The 12,206-nt window shown below is 45.8% G+C and overlaps 1 protein-coding gene across 1 annotated transcript in view; it reads right to left on the bottom strand.

Moving 5' to 3' along the window:
* The window catches only part of brinp2 (bone morphogenetic protein/retinoic acid inducible neural-specific 2), a gene marked incomplete at its 3' end in the record, with an annotated part of 362,351 nt that extends 359,178 nt beyond the window's left edge, over window positions 1-3,173 (bottom strand). The window contains exon 1 of the mRNA XM_079507203.1: window positions 3,154-3,173. The remainder of the gene's footprint in view (window positions 1-3,153) is intronic.
* Window positions 3,174-12,206: the final 9,033 nt, after the last annotated feature.

Here is a 12,206-nt window from a genome sequence, read left to right as displayed (position 1 = left end):
TAAAACAACGTTACATTGCAATTCACTCCAGCAGTGCGTTAAAGGGAATTTGAGAAATAATTCATTGTCGACACACTAAATGTTGAAAATGTAATTCAGGCATGAGATGACATGGAACTCAGCCGTTCCAATGAAATGACACTGACTGAATCCTCCTGAGAGTCCATTGGCATTGTTTTTTAGTTTTGTTGTTTTTCTGGGTGACTATTTTGAGTTGTCTTTCTTCTTTTGTCTATCTTTGTTGCTGTTCTATGTTATAGTTTGGGCTGCAATGAATTTGTTTTGGTTTCAAAATATGTTTTATAAGGGCTGACCTCGATTAGTCGAATAATCGATCGGATGAGTCTTAGTCGACTACCAATGTCTTAGTCGACTTAGAGATTGGCCTAATTAGTTACACTAATTAACTTTTTTTTATTTTTAAATAGGTTATATATCATGATTAATTGGGAGAAACCAAGCAAGTATACCGGTATGTTAAATCAGACATTAATTAACTCATTCCATGCCACAGGACGCCTTTGGACGCCTCCCCTTTATGCACCCCCACAGCCCAAACGGAATGATTCTCTGTTGAAGGGTTCCCCAATTAGTTTTAGCCAAGAGCCAAATGATAGGGTGACATGCTGAGTGCCACGCACGGAAAAGTTATTTTATTAGTTAGAATACTTGTAGAAGAATTATTTGACAGTTGCAGAAACACAATTGAACTTCCTTGACACATTAACGAGCTGGACACACTCCTCTGCAGTGAAGTGACTGGAGTTTAATTTCTCTCCAAAGGCCCTTGAATATGTTGAAATAATATGATTACGGATCCCTGTGAATATGGTAAACTAAGCTCACATTTAATATCACACACACACCGTACCTGTAACTTTCACCAGCCCCCACAACAACAACAACAAAAATAAAAAGTAAAAAAAGTCTTTCCTAGTCGAATCCTAGTCGACTATAAAGCTCCTTAGGGCATGTTCATACTGCTATTTTACCGCTGTATTGCCGAATAATTTCAGCTCTAAAATAGGAGTATGAGTCGCGCCTAAGTCGTGGACAGCCCTATGTTCATGTATATACTGTATATATATCTATGCTGCTGAAAGTCATCTAACCACTAGGCACGTTGACCTGCCTTCCATTAGGCCAGTTGTTTATAGTCGTATTATCCTTCTGTGATGTTGCACCTTTGTTGTTGTTGCACTTGCATACTTTAGTTGTTGATGTCTTTTTTGTTCTCGCCCTGCACAGCACTTTGGCACGTTTTGATTGTTGTAAATGTGCTTTATTATAAATACAGTTTGAATTGATTTGGTCCTGGGGTGACGCCACCAACATCAGCGCCATGCGCGCACACACACACACACACACACACACACACACACACACACACACACACACACACACACACACACACACACACACTACACACTACAGCAGTATGGTTCTCTCCAGTCAATAAGCAGATTCAAATCAGTGAGTAGTAAAGTGCTCCAAAAGATATAGGTATTCTGTGAAAGACTGGGGTGACAACATCTCCCCAAACAAACAAACAAGCAAACAGAGTTCCAGCCACTTACGGGATCTCTTCCAGGGCCCAGTGAACTGTCCCTGTGCTCCATTCATTCACAGCCCAGGGCTGTCTTTATCTGGCCAACTGCCTGTCGACTAAAGTAAACCTCTTGGTCCAGGTGTTATTATAAAACCTGTTTTTTTTTCCTGGGGTGATGTTATTTTCCATGCCCGGAATAAATTAGCATGAAACTATAAAGTAAGTGGGACGGTTTTAGGCATGAATCTCCAATGCCTGATGTATATTAATTCCCCCGATGCGACCCACCCCACCCGCCGTCCCTCCTTGGGTATGCAGGGCATGGGTTTCTTTTTAGGAATGTTGCCTGAATTAAGAGACGGTGTTGGCTGTAGACATGCATAATTCAGAGGACTGTCTGGAACAGATGTGTGCAGCAGAACCACCACCAAGTCCCAAACAGACACACCGGGGCTGATGCTGTGCATGTCTGATGATCCAAACAATTGTCAAACGGCATCCAACCGTGTGATGTGCACGCACCCACACACACACACACACACATACACACACACACGAGAAGGCTGCATGCAGTCAACCAAATGTGCCCCCCACGCAGAGGGAGCACAGTCCGGGCACACGCGTACGCACGCACGCACGTACGCACACACACACACACACACACACACACACACACACACACACACACACACACACACACACACACCGCACACGCGCACACACACACACACATGAAAAGGCTGCAGTCACCCTAATGTGCCCCCACGCAGAGGGGCACATGCGCGCATGCACACACGCGCACACGCCACTTCCCCACATTCAAACCTATAAAACCTTATAAGACAGGTCCGAACGCCTGCATGTTGCAATAGTAGCCTATTATTTGTTCAATTAACGCTAAAGCAATTCTAAACACCCTTTGGACGGACCCGCCAGTTTGAGGGTATATATACAGACAGTTAAGTAACAAATCGCCCACTGACCGAGCTAATTGGTCGACCCACTTAATTACCTAATTGTCAGTTCAAACAGCCGTTTGATGTGAAACGCTCAGAGTCTCGCCCAGCTATAGACTATATATACACACACGGCTGCCTGGTGTCTGTCTGGTGATGAATGATGCGACGACTTTGACAGCCAACTATATAGTCCGTCCATCCATCCATCCATCCATCCATCCATCCATCCATCCATCCATCCATCCATCCGTCCGTCCGTCCATCCGTCCGTCCATCCATCCATCCATCCATACACCCAGGGGTGACCACCCCAACGTGCCTGTGGCTGTGGTGAGTGACCGAGAGGCATATCGGTCACTCTCTCACCACAACGGCGCTGCTGTCTGAGCAGCTATTAATTGTCTGCAGCTGTAATCGTGACAATGGGCGTGCGTAATGCGCCCGGGCGGCCACGAACATACATGATACGTACAGTCAGTATAGCTGCCTACAAACAATACATGATGATGTGGGGATATCATTTAATTGGGAGACACATGCATATAGAAACACTGCGTGTGTGTGTGTGTGTGTGTGTGTGTGTGTGTGTGTGTGTGTGTGTGTGTGTGTGTGTGTGTGTGTGTGTGTGTGTGTGTGCGCGCTCACCCAGGTGCGAGGCGGCTGCGGTCCTGTCCCGGTGGTGCGTGTCCTCCGTGTATCCAATAATATAGTGTGACTATTAGGGTCAGACTGACTGACGATCCGGATCGATCGTCGGCGTAAAAGAAGAAAAAAAGGGACAAAAGTGCCTCCTCTCTCTCTCTTTCTCTCTCTCTCTCTCTCTCTCTCCCCCCTCACTCCTTCTCTTCTGAACGGGACACCATCATCAGGTCAGGCGGGATGATGAGACGCCGAGACGCCGTGGTGGTGTTGCTGATCGGGATAATCCAGACATCTTCGCAATAATATAGCCTGTATAATAGCAGCGAACTGTAGAGGCTATACCGCACTCTCTCTCACTCACATTTCGATAGAACTGTAGACTCCGTTTCGGTTTGTTCTGTCTCGGACCGTCCGTCCGTCCGTCCGTCGATCGATGCACACAAGTTGAAAGTCACACAAAGGGGGTTGATCTTTTCTTATTTTGCTGCTTGGAAATTATTGATTGACCTTTTTCTTTGGGCCGATAAATAGATCTCCCTTAATTCGTTCTCGTCGGGTGCGTTAATTCTTCTCTGATGTGGGAGGGATTGAGTGAACGAACAGTCCAAAAACAGTCCAATGTGTTGAAAATCTTCTTTTCCAGGCAATAAGAAGAAAAAGGCTCAAATAAAGTGAAGGGTATAATAATTATAGCCAGAGTTTGCAATGTCGCAGTTAATTGCAAAAGAAACGAGACTCATGCACACGAATGGGTTAGGGAGGGAAAAAATATTAATAATCCAATGAAAAATATCAATCTGTCTCCTCCTCCTCCACCACGTAATCATTTCAAGACTGACACAATAAATGTCCCTTAAAAAAATGAAGATCCAATCCTGGCTGCACGCAAGCCGAAAAGCGGAGACGCAACGATGCTGCGGACCCCCAGTGGACCCCTCTCTCTCTCTCTCCCTCAGGGTGTTCCTGAATGTTTAGTCCAGATACAGCCTCTCTCAGTCAGTCAGTCAGTCCTCTCCTCCTGGCTGGGAGTGAATGTTCCATCAGTCAGTGTCAAGCCCAGGGCATCCAGGAGCATGCAGCCGAACTACAGGCTGCCAGGCTGGGGAAGCATCTCTTTCAGCTGCGCTGCTCTCTCTCTCTCTCTCTCTCTCTCTCGCTCTCTCTCTCTCTCTCTCTCGCTCTCTCTCTCTCTCTCTCTCTCTCCCCTCCTCTCCTGCCGCGAGTCCGACTCGACCGCATGCTAAGCCACGCCCACCCAGAGCTGGGATTGGCTGAGCCTGGGTCGGGAGCAGGTTGGTTGGAGGGGGGGGGGCGATGATGCTCTGCAGAGGAGAGAGAGAGAGAGAGAGAGAGCAGGTAAATATGAGACAGAAGAGAAGAGAAGTCTAATAAAAAGTCAGATAAAAAGGAGGGTTTTTGTTTTTTTTTTGGGGGGGGGGGGGGGGGGGGGGTGATGGGACGTGCAGGTAGAGAGATGAAAAAAAGGGTTTAATTTGTTTTCTTTCCTTTGTTTTGGAGGGCGGGGATATGGGGGACATGACATGCTGGCTAATGACAGTGAAAATATACTTCTCTCATTTTCTCTCTCTCACTCACTCCTCCCTCCCTCCCTCCTGCAGGACCAAATTGGTCTGCTGTAGTAAATGTGTTGTTGTCTCTCTGGGGTCTCGTGGGAACGTAAGCACCAAATGGGACTGACAAAATAAAACTCCATTTACGCACAAGCATCACTGGATGCTGTGGCTCTTGTCCTGTAGCCTCGGCGACCTTGCGGGCTTATATGAAAGGCTAAAAATACATGTAATTACAATACAATTTAGGCATTTAGCAGACGCTCTTAATCCAGAGCGATTTATATTAAGCAAGATAAACATCTTTAACAATTAATGTTAATTCATAGATGGCATGTTATGTAGACAGATGCCAGGTCATTATTGATCTGCAATGCACAGAATATTTATTTATATATCTATTTATATATTTTATTATTTTATTCTTATTTATTTATTTTTGTATTGTTGAGACTGATGCTAGGTTCTTCTTGCAAATCTGATCCTAGATGACTATTTCTATGTATGTGATGTATATGTGTATTGTCTGCTAATATGCCAAACTTGTAAATTGTAGATTGGTTTGTTAACTTGAAGAAAAAATTATCTATACTACTCTACTGCAGTGCCGCACATGTTGTGGTGTGACCCAGTGAAAAGGCTGTTACTGGACTGATAACCATAGGGGTCTCTCTCTCTCTCTCTCTCTCTCTCTCTCTCTCTCTCTCTCTCTCTCTCTCCTCTCTCTCTCTCTCTCTCTCTCTCTCTCTCTCTCTCTCTCTCTCTCTCTCTCTCTCTCCTCTCTCTCTCTCTCTCTCTCTCTCTCTCTCTCTCTCCTCTCCGCTCCTGGGCACCAGCCTACAGCCCATAAGTCTTTACATGATGAGTATAAAGTGAGTGGTATTTATATTAGTGAAGGCTGCAGTGAGACAGTCACCGAAGACAACATGGAGAATGCATTGCCCATGAGGGTGGGGGTGGGGGGGGGGGGGGGGGCAACAGGCCCGTGCATGGGGGGGGGGGGGGGGGGGCAACAGGCCCGTGCATGGGGGGGGGGGGGGGGGTCTTTTATGTAAAGTCGCTTTTAAATAGGCAGTTATTGGCAGTGTTGTCCAAGTTACTTTTAAAAGATTAGACACATTCACTTCCGGTTGTCCACTTTTGAAGGGACAAACACTGACAAACCAATAGAAGTATGTATAGTCTATACATACTTCTATTGGTATAGACTAGTATAGAAGAGACTGCAGGCCCCATGAAGTGAACGGAGTTCTCGTAACAGTCTTACTCTATGGCTCTGATTTTGACCAATCATCATCGTTATGATGACGTGATGCCCTGTGGAAGCCTCTTTCTCTATCTCACGTGGAATGTGTTTCACTCTGGGAGCACCATGTCAGTTTACATGGCAGACTCCTTAGTCACAACTGGTTATAGTTGCAGGGTTGAGTTTGAGATAATTATTTTTTTACATTTATTTTCAAATCGCCAACAGATAACGGTGCAACTTCCAATGGCAGCCCATTCATCAAAACAGAAAAATCTGATTGTATTAAACAACAACATTGCAGCTGTACGGAAAGCTTGAATTATTCTCTTTCTATCCTCATAGTAAGGGCATTTTATCAGGTATTTGACCAATCTGGGAACTAAATCGTTACCAAGAAATGTCTTCACCAATGTGTTTCTAAAGGTGTCTAATAACATGTACTAAAAGTTTGAAATTCAACTCCCGTGGGAAAGTTGAGTTATTAGCATAATATGTGACCATACCCATAACATCCTATATAAGGCAAAAAAGTCAAAATTTCATCATTCTTTAAGTAGCATGAGACATATGAAACTAGGGTGATTTCATGATTCTGAATCCATTCCAAGCATTAGTTTTGCACAAAAAACACTCCTTGGGCTAAATTAGGCCATATCCACTTGACCAAATGTGCTGACCTCATCACGTTTGTGTGGCCGTTTTCCTCCCAAGGAGTGTTTTTTGTGCAAAACTAATGCTTGGAATGGATTCAGAATCATGCAAACACCCTAGTTTCATATGTCTCATGCTACTTAAAGAATGATGCAATTTGGACTTTTTTGCCTTATATAGGATGTTATGGGTATGGTCACATATTATGCTAATAACTCAACTTTCCCACGGGAGTTGAATTTCAAACTTTTAGTACATGTTATTAGACACCTTTAGAAACACATTGGTGAAGACATTTCTTGGTAACGATTTAGTTCCCAGATTTTCATAGATTTATCTTACTATCAAAGTGTTTGTTTCATAAAAATCCACTGTATACATGTTATGAGCTACTTTGTGTCCTTGCAGGTGATTCTTTTTCTAAGTGCTGGAGTTTGGAAGTGCTCGTTAGATATCACTCAACTGTTCTGCGTACCACCTTTTTTGAATTAGCACATAATGCAAGAGGCAGCAGGACGTTGCTTTGCTGAAAACGAGTGCTTCCAAACTCTGATGGAAACGTGGTCTGCAAATGGTCAATAGTCGCTTCTTCCGGGCTTGTTTTCATGCTTGTTTCTCTGGCAGAACCTGGCAACAGCGACGGTATAGCGGGGGAGGAAAGCAGACAGAAGTGTTTGGACAGCTCCTGGGAGATGTTGTGATTGATGGCGATGCTCCTCCTCCGGGGACTGTAACGTCTCAATATGAACTCGGTTAACTGGTGGCCACGTGGATCGTTCATCATCAGGTGCTTGGTCTCCACGGGCCGTGCTGCCACAGGAGAGAGAAGCTGCTTTATTTCACCAGACGACCCGGAGAGCATCATCGTCCCAAGGGGGGTTACGTAGACGTCTGACTGGAACTGTAATTTGTCGTTGTTTTCGGGGCTTGTACGTCAACTGTCCCCAACCGCCCTGACCCCCCAGGGTTGATGTTGACAGCAACACTTTGATTTAGTTTTAGTCATAAAAATATACAATTTAATTTAGTTTTAGTCATATTTTAGCACAGTTTTTGTCTAGTTTTAGTCGACTAAATATCATATTTTTTAGTCGACTATAGAGTTGATTCTGTCGACAATGTGTCATAATGGCTGATTTTTACTCTTGGTTGCTGAATATTGCCGAGCTTTATATCTGCTATTTTTGGTAAATGGTAAAAAAAGTTGAATCAATGGGGGCCGTGGGGGGGAGACGAGGAGGGAGGGGGTTGGTCAGTTGATGTTTTTGCTTTGCTTTTGTTTGGTGCTGTGCTTTTTACATAGATTGTGCATTACATCAGGGGTTCTCAACCCGTGGGTCGCGACCCCTCGGGGGGTCGCCAAATTATTTTAGGGGGTCCCCAAAAATGTTTAAAAAAAAAAAAAGTGTTTTTAATTTTTTTTTCACGATTTTTCAAAAATAGCAGACCTACAAGCTCGTAGCGCGCCACTCGGTGGCGCGCTATGAGCTTGTAGATCTGCTATTTTTCAATAGCTAAATTATAACATAATGCTTAAAACACCAAAAGGGGTTCCCGCCCAAAATGGGTTAAGGTTATTGTAGCAGTCAATTTATATTGGGGGGCGGGGCGGGGGTCCCGAGATATTGCCAAAGCATTTCCGGGGGTCCCCGGCCAAAAACGTTGAGAACCCCTGCATTACATTCACCCATTCACACACACACACTCACAGACCGATGGTGGGGGAAACCATGCAAGGCACCAACCTGCACATCGGGAGCATTTAGGGGTTCAGTGTCTTGCTCAAGGACACTTCGAGACTAACTCTGGGGGAGTCCGGGTTCGGTTTCCATCCGGTCACTCTACCCCTGAGCCACTGCCGCCCGTTTTGGAACGTAACCAAACATAAAAGGACTTTATACTGGATCTCTTCAACCTACCATTGATATTAATCTATACTGTAGTTTTAATTGGTTGACAAAATTGTCAGTATATTTAGTCATAATTTTAGTCATCATATAGCCGGGGAGCCACAGGCCCAAAAGCTCAACGGTTAAGGATTAACCTGTCATGACATACTTTTTATTTGTGTTTTTCCTATTTGACTTGGTCATTAAGGTCCACAGAATGAGAGGTCTGCTCTGGTCATTAAGGTCCACAGAATGAGAGGTCTTCTCTGGTCATTAAGGTCCACAGAATGAGAGGTCTGCTCTGGTCATTAAGGTCCACAGAATGAGAGGTCTGCTCTGGTCATTAAGGTCCACAGAATGAGAGGTCTGCTCTGGTCATTAAGGTCCACAGAATGAGAGGTCTGCTCTGGTCATTAAGGTCCACAGAATGAGAGGTCTGCTCTGGTCATTAAGGTCCACAGAATGAGAGGTCTGCTCTGGTCATTAAGGTCCACAGAATGAGAGGTCTGCTCTGGTCATTAAGGTCCACAGAATGAGAGGTCTGCTCTGGTCATTAAGGTCCACAGAATGAGAGGTCTGCTCTGGTCATTAAGGTCCACATAATGAGAGGTCTGCTCTGGTCATTAAGGTCCACATAATGAGAGGTCTGCTCTGGTCATTAAGGTCCACAGAATGAGAGGTCTGCTCTGGTCATTAAGGTCCACAGAATGAGAGGTCTGCTCTGGTCATTAAGGTCCACAGAATGAGAGGTCTGCTCTGGTCATTAAGGTCCACAGAATGAGAGGTCTGCTCTGGTCATTAAGGTCCACAGAATGAGAGGTCTGCTCTGGTCATTAAGGTCCACAGAATGAGAGGTCTGCTCTGGTCATTAAGGTCCACAGAATGAGAGGTCTGCTCTGGTCATTCAAGGACCACTTCACCACTTTTCAACCTATCTTCATATAATTGGTCCTCACTAATAAACATGATAAAATGGCACCATTTGTTTCTACTCAGTCTGCTTCTCATAAGAGGACTGTGGGCAGTTCAGAAACCCGTCCACCAGTGACATCATCGTTAGGCAGATCTTTTTTAAACAATATTTTTTTTAGAAAAATGAAGGCTTCCATTTTCGCATTGCAACTTTTCAGGACTAGAAAGCCTGCAGTTTCTAATAGCTTGGATTCTCCATCGATGATGTCACTGGTGGACGGGTTTCTGAACTGCCCACAGTCCTCCTATGAGGAAAAAATGGTAGCCATTTTATCATGATTATTAGTGAGGACTAGTATATGAAGATAGGTTGAAAAGTGGTGAAGTGGTCCTTTCAGGTCCACAGAATGAGAGGTCTGCTCTGCCGGAAACATTGCGAAAAAACAGTTGGCTGGCTGGCTGACTCGCTGGCTGGCTGACTGACTGACTGACTGACTGACTGACTGACTGGCTGGCTGGCTGGCTGGCTGGCTGACTGACTGACTGACTGACTGACTGACTGACTGGCTGGCTGGCTCTCAACAACCCGCGGCCATTTCCATTAGTGTGTTATTTAAATGACGTGTGGATTCAACTCTCGCAGTCAGAACACCATGGTACCACAGTCAGAACACCATGGTACCGTAATGACAGCACAATAGATAACATCACTGCGAACAGAACCCAATTATAAATGACAATATGTTTTGGTCCAACTAACCCGGAGTCGCTAACAACTATGGGAAATGGACAGTATACCGCTTCTCCACACAAGGCAGCAGTGGGTGTTGAAATATTATGTTTTTTTTCCCTGAGTAACAAAAGAGAGCTTTTCTGACTGGGAGGTCAATAGATATTCTCTCTGCAAAACAAATATGGATAGGAAAGCAGCCAAAATAAACAAATAGACTCTGACTGCCCAAACACTGCAGAACTCCTTATTAAGCCTGAGCACTTATTTTCAACAAGCAAGCATATCTTCCTCATAGCAATGGTGGAAGAAGTACTTACATTGTGTACTTAAGTACTTAAGTAGAAGTAGCAATAGCACAATGTAGAAGTACTCTGTTGCTGTCACGCTCATCGCTCATGGCCACGAGTGCATGTGTTTGGTCCGACTAGTCATTGGTACGAAACACGACAACCCACCTCAAACCCTAACCTAACCATAACCGCAAGCACGGGAGCAGGCGGTAGTCCGAGGTGCGGACGCATGTCGAACCAATGCTCCGTCGGACCATAGTACCTCGGTCCCTGACTTAGGATTCTGACGTTCTGACATGACGTCGCGATGTTCTGGCACAGCATGCGTGTCAGTTGTTCAGCCCTGTCGTGACTTTGCCCTGCTGCTCCTATGGATGTTCAGCCCTGTGGTGACTTTGCCCTGCTGCTCCTATGTATGTTCAGCCCTGTGGTGACTTTGCCCTGCTGCTCCTATGTATGTTCAGCCCTGTGGTGACTTTGCCCTGCTGCTCCTATGTATGTTCAGCCCTGTCGTGACTTTGCCCTGCTGCTCCTATGGATGTTCAGCCCTGTGGTGACTTTGCCCTGCTGCTCCTATGTATGTTCAGCCCTGTGGTGACTTTGCCCTGCTGCTCCTATGTATGTTCAGCCCTGTGGTGACTTTGCCCTGCTGCTCCTATGTATGTTCAGCCCTGTCGTGACTTTGCCCTGCTCCTCCTATGTATGTTCAGCCCTGTCGTGACTTTGCCCTGCTGCTCCTATGTATGTTCAGCCCTGTCGTGACTTTGCCCTGCTGCTCCTATGTATGTTCAGCCCTGTGGTGACTTTGCCCTGCTGCTCCTATGTATGTTCAGCCCTGTGGTGACTTTGCCCTGCTGCTCCTATGTATGTTCAGCCCTGTGGTGACTTTGCCCTGCTGCTCCTATGTATGTTCAGCCCTGTGGTGACTTTGCCCTGCTGCTCCTATGTATGTTCAGCCCTGTCGTGACTTTGCCCTGCTGCTCCTATGTATGTTCAGCCCTGTGGTGACTTTGCCCTGCTGCTCCTATGTATGTTCAGCCCTGTGGTGACTTTGCCCTGCTGCTCCTATGTATGTCCAGCCCTGTGGTGACTTTGCCCTGCTGCTCCTATGTATGTTCAGCCCTGTGGTGACTTTGCCCTGCTGCTCCTATGTATGTCCAGCCCTGTGGTGACTTTGCCCTGCCTTGTTTGCCCCCCCCCCCGAGTACTCCGGTTGAGTACTTTGTCCACCACATGCCTTCAAGGCATTCAACCACCCTCAGTGACCATACACAAACGCACCCACACACACACACGCACACCCACGCACGCACGCACGCACGCACGCACGCACGCACGCACGCACGCACGCACGCACGCACGCACGCACGCACGCACGCACACACTAATCAGTCTCTTTCTCTCTCAGAACGAACAATCAATTTGCACCACTTCCCACCTCCAAATGACTCTCCCTATCTCGCTCTGCCCTTAAAACAAACGGGGGATTAAGGCGAGGATGTGTGCCCAAAAACCTTGTTTTCCTTCTAAATATTTTGGGGACACCCCAAAATACTTTCGGGACACCCCAAGGGGTCGTGACCCCCAGGTTGAGATACCCCTTGGTCTAGCTAGCAGTACCAGTGCGTTTATGAGGGCGTATGAGGTTTATGGGATAAAAAAGGCTGGTTATGATGGATAGGATTAAAAAATAAATAAAATGATATCACTTGAAATCCAGGCTATTAAATAAATGAACAATCTGACAATGCGTCTGCATCA

Source organism: Electrona antarctica (genome assembly GCF_951216825.1).
Source record: "Electrona antarctica genome assembly, chromosome: 1".
Lineage (NCBI taxonomy): Eukaryota > Metazoa > Chordata > Actinopteri > Myctophiformes > Myctophidae > Electrona > Electrona antarctica.
Note: the sequence above shows the minus strand (reverse complement) of the source record. Positions and strands in the feature narration are given on the sequence as shown.